The sequence below is a fragment of the Eptesicus fuscus genome, chromosome 22 (genome assembly GCF_027574615.1).
Source record: "Eptesicus fuscus isolate TK198812 chromosome 22, DD_ASM_mEF_20220401, whole genome shotgun sequence".
Taxonomy (NCBI): domain Eukaryota; kingdom Metazoa; phylum Chordata; class Mammalia; order Chiroptera; family Vespertilionidae; genus Eptesicus; species Eptesicus fuscus.
Genome location: NC_072494.1, coordinates 39,195,876 through 39,213,672, shown reverse-complemented (window position 1 = coordinate 39,213,672; position 17,797 = coordinate 39,195,876). Strand labels below are relative to the sequence as shown.

Below are 17,797 nucleotides of genomic sequence, written 5' to 3'. Positions count from 1 at the left end.
GCGCGCCTGGAGCCAAGGAAATGTGCTCGGAGGGGATTCCGTGCTCGGAGGGGATTCCGTGCTCGGAGGGGATTCCGTGCTCGGAGGGGATGCCGTGCTCGGAGGGGATTCCGTGCTCGGAGGGGATGCCGTGCTCGGAGGGGATTCCGTGCTCGGAGGGGATTCCGTGCTCGCCTCGCCGGGGCGGTTAACAGGCGCCGCTCCTTCCCCCCTGCAGGTCGTGTGAAAACCTACCCGGAGCTCTAAGAACTCCGGAGCGTGGGGCTGGGGACGGGGTGTGGGTGTCACTGCTCAGGGTCGGGGAGACCTGTCTGTCTCCCGCCGCATCTCTATTAACAAGCAAAAACAAACTCGGAAGGCAAAGAGAACCGGTCGCCAGTTTTAAACCTCTTCAAGTCCTCCTTGGAAAGCGGGTGTGTGGGACTGATCCCCCCCCGCCCTAACCCCCACCCCGGGCTCCTGGCTCCGGGCTCCGGGCTCCGGGCTCCGGGCTCGAGGGCTGTGCTGTTCTTCACCCCTGTACCCTGCAGTCTGTTCTCTGGAACGGAAACAGTCAGGGCGTGTTCACATCCTGTTGCTTATCCCCTCATCGCTTCAGTTTCTACCTGCAAAGTTGGGGAACACAGTGTCTGTTTCCCCAGCTACCTCGTGACCTCTTCACTGAGGTGTGACCCTTAGGCTCTGATCATCTCCCTCGTTGCTTTTCCAGGAAAGCGGCAAAAGCGGATGCTTCACTCTTTTCCCTTTCTCCCGGAGTTGCTTTCACTTCTTCTTGGTATTCATCGCCTCTTCAAATCATTAATCAGAGGCCTGTTCCTAAACCTGTAGCCTCCACGGCTCCCAGCCTTGAGGTTAGTTAAAAGCAGGAAAGTTCTCAGTTCTCACCCTGGCCAGGTATGTCCCTTGGTTAGGGCATTGTCACAGTACACCAAGGTTGTGGGTTTGATCCCTAGTCAGGGCATGTACAAGAATTAACCAATGAGCGCATAAATAAGTGGAACAAGAACTCTCTCTCTCTCTCTCTCTAATTAATAAATACATGTTTTCAAACACAGGAAAGTTCTCTTGTTTATAACCAAAGTGTTAGTGGATGAGATGGTCACATTCCTATTTGAAGGAAGAATTTCTCCCTGTTAAAAGTGTTTTCCTAACCCATTTAAATTGGTGAAAAAGGAAATAGAAGACAGAAGGGTCATCAGAAGGTGTTATGTCAAACCAAAGGAGACCCTAACTCCTCACTCTGTGTTGTCCTTTGTCTGTCTGTCCCAGCTGGCCATGAAATACCTTAGGAGCTGACTCCTGAGAACTGACTCATAAATGTGGTAAGAAAAATGTGTATGCACAGTTGCTGGGATTCTTCACCTTTTCCTTGATTCTTGAGGCCCTCCAGTTCCTGTGTTGGGGCATCAGGCGATTATTACCTCATTTCTTGTCCTGGAAAGAGGAAGATAATGTCCCCAAGATTGAGATGAGGAAGTAAAAAGCATTAGAATATACAGAAATTCTACCCTATCAGCAAAAAAAAAAGGCTTTTCATTGCTGTTAAGAATCCTTCTTCCTCATACCCCCTAACTCGGTTGACATCCTAAGGCTAACAAGTGACACCTCAACCTCAGTATTAAGCAAGGCCGAGAATCAGGCATCAAGACTGTTGGAAACACACACACACATACATACATGCACACACACATACATACATGCACACACAGCATCAATTCCCACGAACAAAAAAGGGAACATGTCAATCCTTAGGGTGTATGAGTTAGAGGCAACACCCTGTTCTAGAAAAGTTAACCAATGAGGCCTGACTTGTTTTGGGCCAGTCACAATATTCACTGAATTATCTGGAGCAGCCAAAGTGGGACCTTCACTAAAAAATAATTTTTAAAATTCAAAATTGTGGCTTCTGGGAGAATTGTTAGTTTGATTGGGTTTGAAAGTATACATAAAATGAAACATCAAAATGATTACAAAGAAATACACAAGCCAGTGTTGTTAGACAATGTGTGATATGTAGGTAAATTTTGAGGGGGTGGAAGAAGTATTAGTAGATCAGGGTGGTGTTGAGTTGGGACATCTTAGAATAAGGGAATGCTGATGCTTCACGCCTATGAAGTACTGAATTTTTTAATTTTAAAAAATTTAATACGATTCTCTCTTGCTGTAAGTTCCTCTCTTGGGCTTCAGTTTCTTCTTTCTTTCAGAACAGACCTCTTGTTTGCTCTTTGCAATGCCTGCGTTTCCTTAAATGCCAACAACTATTTCGGTTTGGCAGCAGCTGCCACCCAGGCCTGCAGCCAAGGCATGTTCTGGAATGGAACCCTCCTGGACAGAGTTGTTTACGACCTTTCACCCAATAGCCTGGAATTCAGATAAAAGTCTGCCCCCAGATTCCTCTTTCTCAGTTCCTGGCTGGGAGGAAGAAAAAATCTTGCGAACTCCTGTCTTGAGAACAGGGTGCAAACACTTGTGGGGTGCAGGGGAGGAAAGGGGCAAGTCCCGGAGGAACAAACAGCGAAGTTAGGGCCGAGTCCAGCAGTTCTACAGGTTAGATCGACCTTACCTGTCCCCTCCCCACCCTCGCCTATCCCAGCGCCAATGGGAGACAAAGGGGTGACTTGTTTGCTGGGCTGGAGGTGGCAGAGGAGGGAGTGAAGCGCCGCAGCACTGGGTACCAGTCCGACAAGGGCCTGGGTGCATTTCCCTTCTCTGGAACCTCTGGCCCGACAAACTTTTAAGAACTCTAAAGACTCCTAGCTCCTAAGGGAGAACGAACCCCTTCTTTGTCGTTTTTATCACTCCTGTCACCTTCACAAAGAGTAAGCTTCCCTTTTACCCCCCCCCCCCTTTTTTTTTTAAATTGGATTTAGAGGGAGAAGAAGGGAGAGGAGAGAGAACCATCCATGTGAGGAGAAACATCAATTAGTTGCTTCCTGTTTTCGCCCAGGATCAACCTGGGTATGTGCTCTGACCAGGAATCGGGCCAGTGACCTTTCAGAGTTCAGGACACCGCTCAACCAACTGAGCCACACCAGCCAGGGCCCTTTTACTCTTAACTAACCATCCCATTTCCCCTAGGGCTGTGGTCGGCAAACTGCGGCTCCCGAGCCACATGCGACTCTTTGGCTCCTTGAGTGTGGCTCTTCCACAAAATACCACGGCCTGGGCGAGTCTATTTTGAAGTGGCGTTAGAAGAAGTTTAAGTTTAAAAAATTTGGCTCTCAAAAGAAATTTCAGTCGTTGTACTGTTGATATTTGGCTCTTATATTTGATATTTGACTAATGAGTTTGCCGACCACTGCCCTAGGGAATGTCATGTTAGATAGAGGCAACTAGAGGTTTGAAAGAGAGTGTGGGATTGAGACTGCCTCCAACTTCTAGATAAATAAGAATACATTAATAATTGTGCAGCATTTTGAGTTCAAAAATGACTTTTTTGGGGTCATTTATTGAGCACCTGTAAGGACCAAGTACTTTACGTAATTATTTCAATTATATTTTATTTAGAATGCAGATGAAAAGGGGCCACATACTGCGTAAACCTGACAAGCTCCGGGAAGGCCTGCATGGCAGCCTTACACACTCCAGACCTAAAGTAACCACAGAAGATGATGGTCTGAAATTAAATCTCTTTAAGCAGTTCATGGCAGGAGGTCATGTCCTAGGTTAGAATCTTCCCCGACAAAACTCAGACTTTTCCTTAACTGAGCCTGTCTGTTGTCTATTTGCATCTGCAATAACATTCCTGTGGAATGTCCAAGTAGCTCAGGGCCACAGATCCCCTCACTGTTAATGTTATCATGTTGTTGACTGTTAACTATCCTCTGCCCACCTATGTCCTCTGGGAAGTGTCTATCATTTTACTTTTTATCCAATCCCAGAGGTCTCCTCTGCCGCCAATTTGCTGTCTCCCACCTCCCTAAACTATCACTGATACATTTCATGTAATCCATTTACGCCTCCTCTTTTGACTGTAATTTATAAAATAAGGTGCAAAACTGTTTTCCAGAGCGTTTTCTCGATCCGTTGAGATTTTGCTTCCCAGCAACTGTCATCAGTTTGGCCACAGGTCTGAATGTTTCTTACCTTGGCAATAAATTCATCTGTCATCTTGTTCCAGAAAGGATTTAAGGTTAGATTATTTAATTTAATTCTTATAATAACCTTTTGAGTCAGGGTTGATTAAATCAGGCTCAAAGGGTTAACTAATTTGCCCGAGGTCACAGATTTTGTTTAGAGCAACAGCTTGAACCAGGTGTGTCTGACCTAGAGTACTGTGTGTACTCTTTCCAACTCTCTGCCTCAGGCTTTCACACACAGGATCTTGTTTGATGTTCACTGTAAAGGATTCAGACAAGACTTAGAACTTTAAGAATTAAAGGGGACTCTAAACCAGTTGCATTATTTTAATTAAATGACTTGCCCTAAGACATAAAGCTAGTAACTGGTGGAGCCACTCTCCAAAACCAGGATTCTTTTAAAAAATATATATATATATTTATTGATTTCAGAGAGGAAGAGAGAGGGAGAGAGAGATAGAAACATCAACAATGAGAGAGAATCAACTGTCAGCTGCCTCCTGCCACCCCACACTGGGGACCTAGCCTGCAACCTGGGCATGTGCCCTGACCAGGAATCGAACCATGACCTCCTGGTTCGATCAACCACTGAACCACGCAGGCCAGGCCCAAACCAGGATTTTTAACATTTAATCTAGAGTTGTCTCTAGGAGGCTTTGTGAGGGTGTTTTATATTTAAGTTTAGCTTTAAGAAATTGTTATTTATTGATCGATTGGAGAGAGAAATGTCATTCCACTTATTTATGCATTTATTGGTTGATTCTTGCATGTGCCCTGACCTAGATCAAACCCACAACCTTGGTGTATCAGGACAATGCTCTAACCAACCAGCTACCCAGCCAGGGCCTAGTTTAGCTTTAATTATTAAAAATACCTTATCTGAACAGATTGGTGGTTGCTGGAGGTGGGGGTTGGAGGTTGGGCAGATGGGTAAGGGAAGTCAGAAGGAATAAACTTCCAATTGTAAAACAAGTCATGGGGCTGTAAGGTACAGCATGGAGACTGTAGCTAAAAGTACTGTATCGCATATTTGAGAGTTACTGAGAGAATGGATTCTAAAAGTTCTCATCACAAGAAAAAACGCTCTAATTATGTACGGTGGGACAGACATTAACTAGACTTATTGTGGTGAGCATTTCACAGTATACACAAATATTGGGTCATTATGTTGTACACCTGAAACTAATATGATGTGTGTCAACTATACCTAAGTTAAAAACAAACTCACCTGGAAAACCACATTTCCTGTTTGGGGGATCCATTGTCCTACTAAGTTGAGGAAAGATTAGAGATCTAGGAGTCCCCCAACTTTAGGGAAAGCTGGGGAGAGGAGAGGAATTAATTTGTTCAGATCTATTGCTGACTCATTTAAGATATTTCTTCAAGTTGCCTTAATATATGAAAAAAAAGGTAATCCCTTCTCATGCTATCACCCCATCTGTTGTCTTTTCTTTACTATCAAACTCGTACCACTTTCTCTGTTGACTAAACTTGTCCCTTTTAGTGTGGTTTCTGCTGCCATTGGGACAGTTTTTTTTTCAAGGTTTCATGGGAAACTAGTGTGTTTTTTTAGGCCTTATTCCCCTTGACTACTATGTAATTTGAAAACTGCCATCTCTTCAAAATTTAAACATTCCTCTTGCTTTTGGACTTTATCCTTTGCTGGTAATTTCTTTTTTCTGTGTCCCTGAAAGCTTTCTTAAGGGCTTGTCTTTGGCCCCTTTTCCCCCCCCCCAACCCCCCTGGCCCCTATTTTTTCCCTTTAAGCTTTGTTCTTCAGTTCGCCCATCTGTACATCACTCATGTAAAAATACCTTTAGTCTGTCTCCAAAATTCCAGCTGGCATCTCAGATTTAACTTGTCCAGTATGGAATCTTGCCCCTGTGTTCAAATTCAGTTCTTCCCTGGTTTCTTTTTTTAATATGTTTTAATTTTTATTTTATTTTTAAAGGTGGTTTTGTAGAACTTTAAAAAATATATATATTTTATTTATTTATTTTTACAGAGAGGAAGGGAGAGGGATAGAGAGTTAGAAACATCAATGAGAGAGACACCAATTCAGCTGCCTCCTGCACACCTCCTACTGGGGATGTGCCCGCAACCAAGGTACATGCCCTTGACCGGAATCGAACCTGGGACCCTTCAGTCCGCAGGCCAACGCTCTATCCACTGAGCCAAACCGGGTAGGGCAATATGTTTTTATTGATTTCAGAGTTGAAGGGACAGGAGGGAGAGAGTGATAGAAACATCAATGATGAGAGAGAAGCATTGATCAGCTGCCTCCTGCACACTCCCCACTGGGGATTAAGCCCGCAACCCAGGCATGTGCCCTGACCAGGAACCGAACCGTGACCTCCTGGTTCATAGGTCGATGCTCAACCACTGAGCCACGCCAGCTGGGCTTCCCTGGTTTCTTTTAATGCAACCGTTATGCATTCCCTCTGCTATCAAGGCTTAGAATCCAGGAATGGCCTCTGATTCTTTCCTCTGACATTCCCACAGCCAGTCCACTGCCCCATTCTATGAAAGCTACCTTTCTAGTGATTCTAGAATTATCTCTTATCTCTTATTCCACCACTCTGATTCGTGTCCTTGTTACTTTTGCCTAGATTATTTTAATAGCTTTTAACTGATATTTAGGCTGTAATCTATAGACCATGACTAAATCTATCAGAGTTGAGTTTCCGTCTGTTCCTGTGAGGCTCCCAAACCCATTGTTTAACTGAATCGACTTCAAATGCTTTGACTTGGCATGAAAAGCCCTCACGAATTGGCCACAACCAAATGTCCAGTCTCATTTCTCTCTACTTCCTTCGCATGTACCCGATATCTCAGCCAAACCCGAGTACTCGCTGTCCCTCCAATATAATCTTCTCTGCCTTTGTTTATGCTTTCCTCTCTACCTGGAATGCTTGACCCTCCTCCCCTCTCTGCTTGTTGGTGGACAGCCAAAGGACTTTTCCTTTACGAAAATCTTGCTTGATTCCCAATCCCCTCATCTTTTGCTTTGCAACCAACAGGATTTCCTTCTCTTCTGAGGATTCCATAGCATATTGTTTATATTTCTCACATGGAACTTACACGTACATTTCATTTCTCTCAGATAACGAGTTCCTAGAGAGAAGGAACTATGACCTTTTAAAAAATCCTTGTCTCCTTCACAGCATCTAGCAGAGTGCATTTCACAGGGTACGTTTATTATTAAGTGTAAGTTGGGGGTACGTTTATTATTAAGTGTAAGTTGGATCGATGGGGGTATGGCCCTGGACTGGAATTGCTGTGGGTGGCGGGAAGGGCACCTGGTGTTAGACCCGGGGGGCAGACCGGGCCTGGGCTCAGCGACCTCGGTGCTTGGGTTCTGGCTAGGAAAGGATTCAGAGCCAAGACGCAAACTATAAGAGAGCATTTATTTATAAAATCACAGAGGCGGGAGAAGTAATTTGTAGAAGAAATGGGCTGAGTATACAAGTTGTAGAGGTAAAGGAAGGGCCCTTAGAGCTTGGGAGTGAGGAAGCTGATGGCTAATGGTAATGATCTGGGCAGGGCGGGGCGGGTGCAGGAGAAGGGAAGGCTCCCAGGAGGAAGAGTGCCCTGGGTCCTCTGTGCTAAGGGTTTAAAAATATATGTATAGCCCTAGCTGGCTTGGTTCAGTGGATAGAGTGTCAGCCTGCGGACTGAAGGGTCCCAGGTTCGATTCCAGCCAAGGGCACATGCCTGGGCTGCGGGCTTGATCCCCAGTAGGGGGCATGCGGGAGGCGACTGATCAATGATTTTCTCTCATCATTAATGTTTCTATCTCTCTCTCCTTCTCCCTTCCTCTCTGAAATCAATAAAGAAATATACTTTAAAAAATATATATATGTATATACTAGAGGCCCAATGCACGAAATTCGTGCAAGGGTAGGCCTTCGCAGCCCCAGCTACTGGGGCCCTTATGGCACCGGCTGCCTTGCAGCCCCTCAGCCCCACCTCCTGCCCGAACCTCCCTTGGCCTGGCTCTGCCCGAGTCTGCCCCCACACACCCCCGGTTCCCTGGTTCCATGGAGCCCCCCATTGATTGCCCCACAGAATGTGGCCTGGGCCTCCCTCTTTGGGGTGATCACACAGCCCCCCAATTGATCGCCCTGCTGGCCCTCTGTGGGGCAATCATGAGGTAATTGCTGGGCCCCCCGACCAATCGCATCACACACTCCTCAGCTGGCCTGGCGCCAGTGGGTGTCATAGCGTGGTCATCCATACAGTTGTTCCACTGTTGGGCCGTTCGGTCGATTTGCATATTATGCTTTTATTATTATAGATTTCAGAGAGGAAGAAAGAGAAACATCAACAATGAGAGAGAACCATCGATAAGGCTGCCTCTCTCACAGGGGATCAAGCCCACAACCTGGGCATGTGCCCTGAGTGGGAAGCGAACCACAACCTCTTGCTTCAAGGTCTACGCTCAACCACTGAGCCACACCAGCTGGGCTCCTAAGGGTTTTAAGGGTGGAAATCTTAGGGGCAGTCCCAGGGGAGGATCTCAATAGAATATCCGGCAGCTTTCCAGGTGTGTCCTTTCAGAGTCGGGCTGGATTGGTCATCGCCAGGGCACGGGGTCATTATCCAATGCAGCTGGTCCTGAGGTCAGCCGTGGGGTTGCTTCTCTGGTTTTGTGGCTTTTCTGGGCCTGGAGCTGGAATACAACTGAGACCTAAATGTTCCTCTAGGGAGGAAAGGTCAGGGGGTCCAAACCACAAGGCCAGCCATATGCTAGGGGAGGAAAGGTCACCCTGGAGGGGGCCCCACCCTGCAATTGTCCTCTGCTAGACACCCAGGGTTCTCTGCCCTGGCGACCTTCTGTGCCTGGCCCATCGTCTGTCTAACCGCCTCCCACACAGCGTGCCACTCATTCAGAACCTGGTGTTGTTGCTTACCAGTGTTAGATTTTAAACCTCAACCTCAGTTCCTTCTGTTATGCTGTAACATACAGAGGCTCCGGTCCAATTGTGCAGCAGAGCGAGGGTGGCCAGGCGGTGAGAGGTGATGGGTTGTTTTCCTGCGAGGGGAAAATTGGACTGTGTTGATGTTTATAAGCACGAGGGAGACAGGACATTGTGTGCTTAACCCAACTTCCCCTTTTCTGAGTAATTTTTTCTTTCTTACACAATTCAGTAATCCAGTTGGCTCAGCCCTGCCACCCAGTGGGTAAATGAGTGTACTGTGAAGATCCTTAGTCCAAGAATTGTCTCAAAAACACAGAAGCTTTTCTGAGACTTGAAACTTGACCCAAACGGCTCCCTCAGAGGCGAAGATGATTCGTTGATCGTGAGAAAAAGAAGCAGAGAAAGGAATATGGTGTTCATGACTGAGAGAAGAAGCCACACGCTAAAAGTTGTTTTGTTTTTGATCCAGACTGACCGTTAACAACGCTTTCTCTGCTAATAACATGTACAGTGAACGTAGAGACAACTATACAGTGTGTTAGAAAGAAGCTGCCCAGCCGAAACCGGTGTGGCTCAGTGGCTACAGCGTCGGTCTGCGGACTGGAGGGTCCCGGGTTCGATTCCGGTCAAGGGCTTGTACATTGGTTGCGGGCACATCCCCGGTGTGGGGTGTGCAGGAGGTGTGGGGTGTGCAGGAGGCAGCTGGTCGATGTAGCTCTCTCATCGATGTTTCTAGCTCTCTATCCCTCTCCCTTTCTCTCTCTGAAAAATCAATAAAATATATTAAAAAAAGAAAAGAAACTGCCCAGCCCTGCCAGTGAGGCTCAGTTGCCTGGAGCACCATCTGCTACATCTGAAGGTCGTGGGTTTGATCGCATGTACAGGAGGCAACCTATCAATGTCTCTCGCTCTCTCCCTCCTTCTCTAAAATCAATTAAAAAAGAAAGAAAGAAAGAAATTGCACAAACAATCGACTCTCACTAGATAGGCTGCAGATGTTTTGTAGCGTGTATATTGCGATTCGGAGGGTTCAAATGACTTGCCCAAGTTCATGCAACTAGGACAAAATGCATCTGATTTATGGTTCAAAGATCTTCCTACTAAGAGCAAGATCTTTCTTTTCTATTAGAGCAGTTCTGATTTTTTAAGCATCTTCTGTTTGTCACCTTTGTATTCCTACAGCATGTTGGAATGCTTCTATATGTTTTGCATATATGTGTATATATATATATTGTTAATCCTCACCTGAGGATGTTTTTAGGACATTTTCCCATTGATTTTTAGAGAGAGTGGAAGGGTGGGGGAGAGACAGAGAAACACTGATTGGTTGCCCTCTGGATTGAGCCTGCAACTTCGGTACCTGCTCTTGACCAGAATCGAACCCGGGACCCTTCAGTTTGCAGGCTGATGCTCTCTCTATCCACTGAGCCAAATCGGTAGGGCTGTATGTTATGCATATTGATCGTTTATCTTGTAATTATGTTTATCTGACTATTCCTTCCCACTACACTGAGCTCCCCAAAGATAACAACCACATTGTCTTACGGCCTGGCATAGTTTAGGCGCTTCGAAAATTCTACAGAAGGGCCAACAGTAGCCCATAGGACTATTCACACGGCCCAGGCCATGGCTCCTCCTCTGGTTTTGGTTTCTTCTCCTGTGCCGATGGTATTCCTCCCTGGCTGCAGGCTTGGTTTTGGTAGATGAAGGTCAGTGACCTTCACAAAGAGAAAATAAAATCATGGCAGAACATTTTCCGTTTTCAGATGCTATAGTTTTAGCAACGGGGTTTTCAGTTCTTGGCTGGGATGAGGTGGAGTAGGAGGGCAAAATGAAGAGGCTGATTAGTTTTTTAAAAATCTGATTTAACTAGTGTCTTAGAGGTATGAGTAGAGGAACAGTGCTGTTTCAAGACCGACTATACAAAACCCTTGATAGCCAGGCTGGGTATGGTACAGTGATTGAGTGTTGACCTATGAATAAGGTGACCAGATTTTAACATTGGTAAAGCGGGACACCATTGACCGGGGGCGGGGGAGGGAGGGGAGTTCTTTCTTTTTTTTTTTTCTTTTAATATATTTTATTGATTTTTTACAGAGAGGAAGAGAGAGAGATAGAGAGTTAGAAACATCGATGAGAGAGAAACATCGATCAGCTGCCTCTTGCACACGCCCTACTGGGGATGTGCCCGCAACCAAGGTACATGCCCTTGACCGGAATCAAACCTGGGACCCTTGAGTCTGAAGGCCGACGCTCTATCCACTGAGCCAAACCGGTTTCGGCCGGGGAGGGGGCGGTTCTTGATTAAAAATTTGGTCTGTATTGTAATCGCTTTTGGTTTTTTTAATAAAAGGAAATTCACTTCTTAGACCATCGTTGAATTTGCATCATCTTTTCTTACTCATTATGTTAAAAATCTAAAAAAAATAATTTAAAATTATATTATAAATTATTATATACATATTGCTAAAAACACAGTAAAGTAGGTACATAATTACATGAACATATTTTATTGTTAGTTTATAAATTAATTTGATTGTTATAAAGTAACTATATTTTAAAAATTATTTTAATCCTATATTTCTTTCTAAATAATAACAATACTAACTTGTATTATTTTTCCTCTGAATTTGCCGTAACGTAAGTCTTAAGTGTCACTTTCAAGGCCGGCGCTAAACTTTTTGCCGCCACTATAAAATATAAATAATACGAGTACTGTCTGCTAAATTCAAGAAAATTTATGTATTTATGAAATAAATAAATTACTTACCTAAATTATCTGAGTAGCTGATTTGTAATGACATCACTTGTTTAACTAGCTTACTAGCACGCAGTACGATGTGTATCGTCTGAGAGACAGTTACAAAATGTTTTCGTCGTTGCCAATCCCAAAAAATGCCATTGTTCATTAAGTCCAAACAATGGTGGTCGAATTCTAACAACTGATCAACAATGCGAACTTTGATAAGCAGTTCTCGATAATCAGTTCTCAACAATTATTTGTCATTATTAAAGTTTAACATTATAAAATTAACAAAACTCATATCCTGGCTAAATAGCCACATGGCTGCCGAAAACCGTATATTCCCTTCCCGTTCTCCCGCCGTTCCCTATCTTGTCGTGCATTCTTTCCAAAAATCGGGACTTTTTTAAAACGCCGCGGGACGTGGGACAAATTGTTAAAAATCGGGACTGTCTCGCCAAAAGTGGGACGTCTGGTCACCTTACCTATGAACCAGGAGGTCACAGTTAGATTCTGGTCAGGGCACAAGCCCTGGTTGTTGGCTGCATCCCCAGTTGGGGGCCTGCATCATTCTCTCTCTCTCTCTCTCTCTCTCTCTCTCTCTCTCTCTCTCTCTCTCTCTCTCTTTCCCTCTCCCCCTCTCCTTTTCTCTCTGAAATCAATAAAAATATATTTAAAAAACAAACAAAAACCCCTTGATATTAAAATTATTTGTTCTTTGAACCAATAGCAAAGAATGATTCCAAAATAGCTCATAGTGGCGGCAGAATCTAGCTTTCCTTTCTGATTTCTCTTTCTCTTTCTTAAAACCCACCCTCTATTCAAACACACATTTTATCTCAGGAAGCATATTTAACTTATTCCTTCCTATTAACGGTTGGGAGGGTGATGAATAATCTGGTTTGGGAGCGGCAGGAAAATGAAGGAAGGACTTTTATTTGCTAATGTCCTGTCTTCCTCCCCCCTCAGCGCTGGTGCAGTTCCTTCACACTGGCTTTGAGAGCTGTGCTTACCGGACCGTGGGAATTCTCTTTCCTTGAGAAAAACTGTGGGACGGAGCTTGCCATGAAGTACATGAGGAGGGTGGAGAGGAGTTGGGTGGATCTGGGAAGTGGTTGAGGTGCCCACAAGTTTGAGAAGTTAAGGGGGAAAGCTCAGGACTGGCTAAGGTGGAAATACCCTCCCTTTGAAAAATCAAAATAAGGAAACATAATGTAGTTGAAATCATATACAATTTAATACACAAAACTTAGCACATCTCAGGTCTCTCTGCTGAATTGTCTCTTTCAATAATTTCAGCTTTTTAATCTGCTATTTATATTTCTAAACTATATGTTTCTTCTTTTATTTCTTAATTTAGAAACATTAGACAGATCTACTCTATTTTTGTTACAGTAATTGAAATTTTAAGCATTTTACACCCCATTGTATCCCTACCTTCCCTTTTCTTTTACCTCATCCTTCCAATAGAGTGATATCACAATTTTGGCTACATCAATAGACGGTGTTACATTATTGTTATTTTTTAATATTTTTATTGATTTCAGAGAGGAAGGGAGAGGGAAAGAGAGATAGAAACATCAATGATGAGGGAGAATCATTGATTGTTTGCCTCCTGCATGCCCTCCACTGAGGATAGAGCCTACAACCCTGGGAACGTGCCTTTGACCAGAATGGAACCCAGGACCCTTCAGTCCCCAGGCCAACACTCTATCCACTGAGCAAAACTGGCTAGGGCTGTTTACATTATTATCACTGTGTAAATAATATCCATGTGGAGCCAAGTAGTGTATTTTGATTGTTTTATGTCTTGAACAACTCTATGTTTGTTGTGAAGTTATAATAATTTAAGCAATTTATCGAGGGTACTATTCACCTATCTTAAATTTATTTCTGAAATGACAATTCTGCCAAATGCTTATTAATGTTTTCTCTCAAATGGGCAACATGTCAGATAACTTAAGAAATGAATTTTCTTTTTCCTGGAGACCTTCCTCATCCCGAATACTTCTTTTTAGTCACCAACGCCACCTGCTGACTATAGGTGGAGTGGAAAGGCAGAATTAGGAGGCGCAGGGTAGTTTTTAAACCAGGAAATGTCCTTTCTCTGGTCTCTGACCTTGAGAGTGACAATCTGGAGGAAGGAATGTGGTCCTTGCGACAAGAGTTAGAAGAGAGAATGTAAAATCGTAAGCTGTTCTCTTCCCTTGCCCCATCATCTTTTTCTTTCTGTGTTTTCCCAGGAGGAGGGAAGGCTATTCTGTATTACTTTCTTCCCATGTTACGGTCATTCTAAGCTTTTGTCTGATCCGCTGGAGGAAGAGGGAAAGCTGGGGTACCCACTTGCAAACAAAAATTTACAGCTTTATTGGGTATAATTGATGTATGATAAACTACACCTAGTGAAAGTGTATAATTTCATGTCTTTTGACATGAAATTGTTGCTACACTCAAGATAATGAACATGTTACTCCCAAATGTTTCCTCATGCCCCCTGCCCCCGTTTTGTTGTTTTCTTTTATAAAGTGTCTTTATTGTTGGCATCTCCCCCCTGCACCCCAATTTTTAAAAAAATCTTTATTGTTGAAAGTATTACATAGGTCCTCCTTGCCACCGCCCCCCCCCCCCATATTAATCTCTTCTAGCCCGCTCCCATCCTCTCCCCCGACCCCATTTTTTAAAAATACTTTTGATTTCAGAGAGAAAAGGAGAGGGAAAGAGATATAGAAACATCAATGATGAGGGAGAATCATTGATCGGCTGCCTGTTGCACACCCCCCACTGGGGATCGAGCCTGCAACTTGGGCACGTGCCCAGACCAGGAATTGAACCGTGACCTCCTGGTTCATAGATTGCTGCTCAACCACTGAGCCACTGAGCCACCGGCCATTCCTCCTTCCCTCCCTCCCTCCACCCTTCCCCAGGCAACCATTGATCTCTGTTCTGTCATTATATTATTAGATTGCACTTTCTATAATTTTATATAAATGGAAGCATAATGTAAGTACTCCTTTTTGTTGTTGTTTGGCTTCTTTCGCTTGCGTTATTATTTTGAAATTCGCCGTGTTGCGTGGATCAGTAGTTTATTTCATCTTATTGCTGAGTGGTATTCGGTTGTATGGATTTACCAGAATTGGTGTACCCATTGACTTACTGAGGGACATTTGCCTCGTTTCCAGTTCTTGGTTATTTCAAACAAGACTGCTATGGACATTGCTATGCAAGGCTTTGCACAGGAACGTGTCATCATTTCTCTTGGGTCGATATTCAGGAGTGGAATGTTTCCATTGTATGGTAAGTGTATACTTAGCTTTTAAAAAAAACTGCCCAATGGTTATACTATTTGCATCCTCGCCAGCAGAGTCTGGGAGCGGCACACCTTGCCAACAGTAGATCTGGTCAATCTTTCACATTTTAACCATTCGGACTGGGTGTAGTAGTTTTTCTTTGTGGTTTTATTTTGATTTGCATTTCCCTAGTGACAAAGATGTGGAGCGTCTTTTCAAGTGCTTATTTTGAAGGATTCCCTTCCCCCACCCCCTTTTTTTGTTAATCCTCAGCCAAGGATATTTTTTCCATTGATTTTTAGAGAGAGTGGAAGGGAGGGGAAGAGACGGAGAAAAATCCATGTGCAAGAGTCACATCAATAGGTCATTTCCTGGACTGCGCTGACCAGCCAGGCCGGGGATTGAGCCTGAAACCCAGGTCCGTGCTCTTGACCAGAATCCAACCCGGGACTCTCAGTCCGCAGGCCGACCTGCCCCTTTTCAAGTCCTGCATTGGTAATAGGGATAATCCTAAATTTGGGCAAAGGAAGCAGTGTTACCTGACAGGTGTCATTAAACGATAGCTTTCACCAGTGGACTATAAAATTCTTAATTTACTAGCGATTCCCCAATCTGAGGGATAAAGTTACTCTGGTGAGTTAAGAGAACCAATATAAGGAGCAGTTTCTTAAAAAGATGCTGTGAGTGAAAATGCCTGTTATCTGAATGTGAAGGGTGAGCCCTAGATACTTTTCTTCCCATTTCCTTCCATTAGAACAGGTTGCTTTCAGATTAACTGAAGGTCATTTCAGAAATGAAATAGACTGTGCTTTGATGGAATGGCCGAGTGGCTGTGGTCCTCAGAGCAGGCGGAGAGGAGGAAATAGGGGATGGAGAATTGCAAAAGAAATTTTGAATGGCAGACCCGATAGGCCACCCTGCCTGGTAGGCACTGGCCAGTGTGTATATGTGTTCTGGGGGAGAACAGGCAGGTGGGGGAGGCTGAGAGAAGAGGGGCGACATAAGTGTCGACACCTGATTAGGTCAGGGACAGGCCCAGGAAAAGAGGGGGGACACACTGAATATAAAAGTCACCTCCTAAAAAAAAAAGTTACCTCCTAAGCAGTTTTGTTCAGAGCAGCTTTAGAACTGAGCTAGAACAGCTTTTATTCTCTAGTCTTCTACAAACTAGATTCCTTCAACTTCGGGCTCCCCCGACTCCTGCTCTTCTTTGGGGTTTCATGCTTTTGTGGTGGCAGCCCTGCCACAGCTCCCCTTTTCTGCCCGGCTCCCCAACCACAGGTAAACGGCTCTCCGATTCCTCTTCAATAGTCAGTGGTTACTAACTAGTTAAGGCTGGAGAGCTGAACTGCCTGGGTTTGGCTTCTGGCTCTGCCATTCACTAGGTGTGGGCGAGTTGCTAAATCTTCCTGTACCTCAGGTCCCTAATGTAAAAATAGAGATGAAAATATTACCTTCCTTAGAGAGTTGTGAGGATTAAATGAACTAATAATTTAAAAGTGTATAGAACAGCCCTGGCGGGGTGCTGCATGGTTAGTGTCAGCCCAGGCACTGAAGGGTGCTGGGTTCGATTCCTGGTTGGGTATGTGCAGGAGGCAACCAATTGTTGTGTCTTTCTCTCTTTCCCTCTCTCTCTCTCTTTCCCTCCTTCCCTTTCACCCTCTCTGAAAAGCAGTGGAAAAAATACCCTCAGATGAGGATTCACAAAACAACATGACTTCAGAACATTGCCCGACAGGCTTTAAGCTCTCCACAAATGAATTTATTTGAACTTAACTCCTTGGCTCCGCTTTCAAGGCGCTTCCCACTCTGTCCTCCGCCCTTCGTGCCCTGGTATGCCTTCACGTCTGGCCTAATTCACTGGACTTTTGCTGATTGCTTCATTGAATCGTGAATCTCTGCTTACCTCAGGTTGCCACTGTCTTGGAAGGCCCTTACCAATTCAAATCCTCCCCGATCTTCAAAGGTCACTTCCAATCCCATCTCCTCTGCTACCTCTTATTATTATTGTTTGTGGAGTCTCTCCAGCCCTCTTCCCACCAGAATTCACAGCACGGTGGAATGCAGTGAACATCACCCGCTCCTCAGTCCCTCCTGTCAATCAGTGCTGTCCCCCTCGTAGCCTGTGAACTCCGAGGGCAGAGCAGTGTCTGATGCTCCAGCGCCCTGTGGAGTGAGCACGCTCACTGCCTTGACTCACTCAGCGTCCGGGAAGCTCTTCAGCACAGGCACCGAGGCCATGACCTTCCACGGCTTCTTTCCTGCCTGTGCCATTCTCCAAGGGCGGAGGTGCCTTTCAACAAAGATCCAGACCTCCCCGCCCCCTTCACTTCTGAACCCAGAAAGCAAAACACATCACCCTCATATGTTCCTCAGAGAACCCCCTTTCCCTAACCATCTTTTCCTCAGAAGAAACCAGTGTGTTTTTATGGGTAACTAGCAGCCCATTTGCACGAAGATTCGTGCAATAGACCTTCATTCACCTGGCTGCCTGCACCAGTTTTCTGCCGGCACCAGGGACCCAGGCCTTGGCTGTAGCCACCGCCTTCTGCCTTCTTTCAGGGTCGGGGCTTGGCCCAGGGCGGCGGCCTTGGGCTCTGCTGCACACCAGCATCCCTGGATCGTAGGAGCCGACCCCCTGGTCATTGCCTGCGATCCATGCAGGCTCCCTGCTGGTGCCCAAGGCCGGGAAAGCCTCCACCTGAGGCTTTCCTGGCCTTGGGCTCCACCGCACCTCAACGTCCCTGCCACGGTTTCCTGGTGGGC

The 17,797-nt window shown here is 45.1% G+C and overlaps 1 long non-coding RNA gene across 1 annotated transcript; it reads right to left on the bottom strand.

The window, feature by feature from the left end:
* Nucleotides 1-471: 471 nt before the first annotated feature.
* Nucleotides 472-9,142, bottom strand: LOC129148034 (uncharacterized). Its single transcript, XR_008555223.1, has 3 exons — nucleotides 8,993-9,142; nucleotides 1,363-1,434; nucleotides 472-605 (listed from the first exon to the last, which is right to left on the bottom strand). It is a non-coding gene; the product is annotated as an uncharacterized LOC129148034 (long non-coding RNA).
* Nucleotides 9,143-17,797: the final 8,655 nt, after the last annotated feature.